The sequence below is a fragment of the Salmo salar genome, chromosome 01 (genome assembly GCF_965601325.2).
Source record: "Salmo salar chromosome 01, fSalSal1, whole genome shotgun sequence".
Taxonomy (NCBI): domain Eukaryota; kingdom Metazoa; phylum Chordata; class Actinopteri; order Salmoniformes; family Salmonidae; genus Salmo; species Salmo salar.
Genome location: NC_138291.1, coordinates 21,338,816 through 21,344,524, shown reverse-complemented (window position 1 = coordinate 21,344,524; position 5,709 = coordinate 21,338,816).

The window sequence follows — 5,709 nt, the reverse complement described above, 5'->3', positions numbered from 1 at the left end:
TGAAGATATAGTTTGCAGGACATAGTTTTCCATCCACTATTATGAGTTACTTGGCAGACTAAATAACTCATAATGTAGCCTAGATTCTGGATATTTGGCAACAGAAGAAATAAAGGCAATTTGGTTCTTATCCTCCACATGTCTCTGACCCTTTGGAAGATTAAGACGGACATGTTTAGACGAAGCAGTAAAATAGTGAATTAAGATTTATTCTGGCAGCACTCAACTTGACTCCATGCAAATGCATCACTTGTGGGATCCATCTGTTTTAGCTTACAATGATGTATGGCACTCTTGGCAGCATCTGAACGTTGCGTGCACTGGACTCTTCTGTGAGTTTGTAAGTCTTGCCACTTTAGGAGAGATGTAATCTCGTCCACCAGCCGGCTCGCTCTCTATGCTCCAGCAATTCGTGCCTGGCGACGAGCTAAAGAGAATGACCACGGTTTCTATGGCTAGGGTCAGTCAACTGTAAAGTCTTCCACGAGGATGATGAAAGGACTTAGAAGTTAAACTCTGTTTCAGGTGATGTTTAATCTCACATGTGTAATGTCTAGTATCTGCCATTGGGATATCTCTCATCACATTTTAAGTGTGTTGTAGCTCAAAGCTTGGGTGTGACAAGTTTCTGCTCTCTGGCTTTCGCCCTGTAATACCTTGCTTCTACTGTACTGGACACACCACTCTGTCAGAATGACTGTTACTCAGTCATCATAAACCTTCCCTGCTTTATCTACAGCCAGCTGAATGGGGATAATTAGTGTACTGGCCAACTAGGCTTCCTCAGCTGTTTCTATTCACAGACAGACAGATGGACGGACAGACCGCAGACTAGACAGAGCAGGGCGTAGGGTGGGCAGCTGCTGCAGCAGGACTGTTCCAGGGTCTGTTCTACGTCTTCGCATCAATACCTTCCTGTTAGAATATGACAATTCTCAGCTATTATCATCCCCATATCATTCCCAGTGACTTCCTCTGAGAGTGACTAACTGACAATACCTTTGTCCATACAATTTCTGTCCATTTGTAAACATACAAAACGATTAAAACTGTGGGTCATGCAACTCATCAGTCTCTCTAGCCTGTTGGCTGTGTGACCCCCTATAACTCCCAGAGCAGTGACACAGAACGGCTCCATATCATACAGCATCTATTAAAAACAGGTGTCCTCACCAGAGGATGAGGTTGTTAGTGTATACAGGAAAGACAAATTCACAGACACGCCTTGCTCCTCCTGTGTTGTGGCGAGTTGCGAACACATAATAATCAAAGACACCCTCTTAAATACACATGTTGCTCAGTCAGCTGTGACGGCACGCTGTGCCCATGGGAATATAAACAAGGCCGAGGAGGGGATGGGAACACACACACATTCTAAGCACATTTAAAGGAAATACACACACTAATTCCTCAATATAAACATGCCAGGTCGCTGTTACAACAAGAATGGTAGAGTTTTTTTTTATGCAACACCAATTACACTACATGACTAAAATTATGTGGACACCTGCTCGTCGACCATCTCATTCCAAAATCACGGGCATTAATATGGAGTTGGTCCCCCTTTGCTGCTATAACAGCCACCACATCTAATAAACCACTAGATGTTGCAACATTGCTGTGAGGACTTGCTTCCATTCAGCCACAAGTATTAGTGAGATCGGACACTGATGTTCGGTGATTAGGCCTGGCTCGCAGTCGGCATTCCAATTCTTCCCAAAGCTGTTCGATGGAGTTGAGGTCAGGGCTCTGTGCAGGCCAGTTAAGTTGTTCCATGCCGATCTCGTCAAACCATTTCTGTATGGACCTCGCTTTGTGCATGGAGGCATTGTCACGCTGAAACAGGAAAGGGCCTTCCCCAAACTGTTGCCACAAAGTTGGAAGCACAGAATCATGAAGAATGTCATTGCATACTGTAGTGTTAAGATTTCCCTTCACTGGAACTAAGGGACCTAGCCCGAACCATGAAAAACAGCTCCAGACCATTATTCCTCCTCCACCAAACTTTACAGTGGGCACTATACATTGGGGTAGTGTTCTCCTGGCATCCGCCAAACCCAAATTCGTCCGTTGGACTGCCAGATGGTGAAGTGTGATTCATCACTCCAGAGAACGTGTTTCCACTGCTCCAGAGTCCAATGGTAGCGAGCATTACACCAATCCAGCCAATGCTTGGCATTGCGCATGTTGATCTTATGCTTGTGTGTGGCTGGACGGCAATGGAAAACCATTTCATTAATTTCCCGGTGAACTGTGCTTGTGCTGACTTTTCTTCCAGAGGCAGTTTGGAACTCGGTAGTGAGTGTTGCAACCAAGGACAGACGATTTAGCACTCTGTGAGTTTATGTGGCCTATCACTTCACTTCTAAGTCGTTGTTGCTCCTAGATGTTTCCACTTCTCAATAACAGCACTTACAGTTGACAAGGGCAGCGCTACAGGGCAGAAATTTGATGAACTGCCTTGTTGGAAAGGTGGCATCCTATGACGGTGCCACGTTGAAAGTCACTGAGCTCTTTAGTAAGACCATTCTACTGCAAATGTTTGTCTATGGAGATTGCATGACTGTATGCTCGATTGTATACACCTGTCAGGAACGGGTGTGGCTGAAATAGCCAAATTCACTAATTCCACATACTTTTGTGTATATATATCATTATCGTTATAGCCTAGCAACCATATCAAGGTCTGTCAAATATACACTTTCCGTCTATAGGATAATGTGTTCTGAAACAATACCTCCTTGTTTATCAAGAAGGACTCAAAGCTTTAATCACTGCCAAAGGTGATTCTAACATGTATTGACTCAGGGGTGTGAATATTTACGTAAATGAGATATTTCTTAATTGAAATTTCAATAAATTAGCAAACATTTCTAAAAATATGTTTTCACTTTGTCTTTATGGGGTATTATGTGTAGATGGGTCATACAAAAAAAGCTATTCAATCCAATTTGAATTCAGGCTGTAACACAACAAAATGTGGAATAAGTCAAGAGGTATGAATACTTCCTGTATGTGACAGGCTGAAGTACCTTTTGTCTGCCAGTATATGGCAGGCTTGTTATTGTCCTGCTCTCAGTTGCAAAGGTTGTGCTGTAATCCCAAGAAACAGGAAACCGACACAATCTCACACACTAGGACATAGTTTTGCCATATATACATATCTGTGATTATTATGATAACTGTGTGCTCACATATGTAGGTGTGACTACTCATCATAAACAGAGTTGTGGAGTGTCATTGTAAACTTAGCCTTAGAGGGAGTTAGTTTCCTTTGGGGAATTTCATTGCAGTTGGTTGGAAAATGGAGATGCATATCTAAGGGATGTTGTCTTAAGACATGTTTACAAGTAACCATCTTAGTGTTTTGACAATCTGGTCATGACACTCCCTAACAGGAAGCCTGGTGAGCAACATGTACTGCTGCTGTTGAAGAGAGATCTGATGCAAGGAAAGACAAACAGTTTTAACTTTATTACAAATAAACCTCAGTGACTGCATGGGGATGAGTTAGATTGTTGAATTCATTCAGCATATGATTTTGCATATGAAGTTGTAGGCCTATTACACTTCTGCTGTTCAAACTGGAGTTGTATAGCTGGTATTTCATACAAACATAAGCATAATGTTTTGTTCTGGCATCAGAGATGAAATGGTTAAACGGAAGGCAATAACAAAAGGCAAATCAAACAAAAATCACATGGTTGGTAAGCTAGTACAATAAACTACATGAAAGACAACAGGGGTCTTCTCAATAACAAGAAGAGGGATGGGGAACAGAGGAAACACCCTAGTGATGGGATTTAACTGGCCTCTGTAATGGCTGTGATGTCCTCCATAATGATGCGTGAGTTTGGGAGGCCACACGCCAGTCATCCGGGAGAGTCATGGAAACTCATTTGAGCTTTCATCCGAGCCAGATTGTATTTACACAACCCTGTGAGCTGCTTTGTGCCATCTCCTCAGGGACCTTCCACAGCACCATACAGACAGCTCTGCTCTGCTGGTGGGGGCTGAGCCAACCCAGACACAGAGACCCACAGGGGATTAGAGAGAGCCTGTATGGACTAAGAAACATCAGCTATTTGCTTTAGTCATTCCAGACACATGAAACCGCCCTAATCTCACCACAATACCATAATGCTTCCAGGTAGAGGTGAGACGTACATGAAGAGTCTGGAAAAAGCTGTTAGAACAGGGTGTGGTCAGAAAGCACTGGGAATGATGAGGGTGTGTGTGTCTGTGCATGTCTGGATCACAAGGTTGCCATTCAAAGACCATGAAACTCAAACAAAGAGTCCTCTTTCACAATTCAGTATTATTCTCCCAGTCAGAAAGTCGTCATGACCCTTCCACTCAGAGGCCTGGCCATGCAGAAAGAGACGGAGTCAACTATTTTGAATAGGTCCCATTGGCTTTTAAACCAACAAAATGCAGATGTTCTCAGTGTGGTGAAAGGGGAAAGCATGAGAGGCTGAGACGTTGTGAACTGAAGTCTCTGTCATTGATTTATGCTGCCTGACACATGGCGATGCCTTTTGAATCACCCCCTCATCAGCTGCCTCTGTGTGATTAATCTGGCCTGATGCTTTGGCTCTGTGAAACCTGGTGAACCGAGGCTGTGTTAAACTTGATTGGATGTGTTTGAATTAGTGACTCACAGCGGGGGATCGTAGCCTCAACTTTACTACAGTAGGCTGCAATACTATCGTGTCACTAGACTCGGTACAGTATCTCGCAACAGAGTTTCAAACCCAGAGGTGCAACATGGTGAGACTTCCGGAAAAGCTTGCAAAACAGACCAAACTGACCAGGCCGGGGTTTGGGGTTTAAGAAGTCAATGAAAGAAGTGAAAAATTCATCTGTAGTTGTTAATTTTCTCAATCTAAATGCACAGCCTAGATTCCAGCCAATATATTAAGTAGTTGAACATGTTATTACTCCAACCGCTGCGAAAGTGACAAACTGACACGTTTTCATTTTCATCAAAAATAACTTTATCAAAGGAGTCCTTTTGATTTGAGGGTCTGCACAGTTCAGCGTGAGATGACTGTTAGACCTGATGAGGTGTTTCTGTGCATGACTTTAGCTAGCCAGCGTTGCCATAACATCGCCTACAAGCGTGATCAGGGATGGATTTCTGCCCGTCTCCATACTGTACTGTCTTTAACCTCACAGTCCAACCAAGATGCATGAGTTAAGGAGCAAACTTTGTGAGATATTGAGCCAATCTTGGAGGACAATGCAACTTGAATTGGAGAATACTTGTGTATGTGTGTGCTGTTCTAAACACAAAGTGACTTCTGTCTTCATACTGTTCTCCACTCATTTTTACACAATTCAGTTTTTGTGGCACAGACTTAGACAGCCGCCACCGATTTCCTTTCCTAGGCTAATCAGAAACAGGTGAAGACTGTGTGTTACACCATCACTGTCTCTGAGTGATTGGCATGGTATAATAGAGTAAGGAGGTAGCCTAAACCATGGAAAATGTGGAGGCTCCTATAGGCTTGATTGGGGTCCTTCCAAATATTGGTGTTTGACGTGTCTGGGTTAGGGCTGGTGTGATCAGCTGCTTTGATAGTTCTGTGGTGGAAGGAAAAGAAACATGGGTCTGACTTTCCAGGGTTAAACACCCGTGAAATCTATATGTGAACCGTAGCAGGGAGGGAGCCCCTCCTCCTTCACCCCGCCTCCCCATTCTACGCA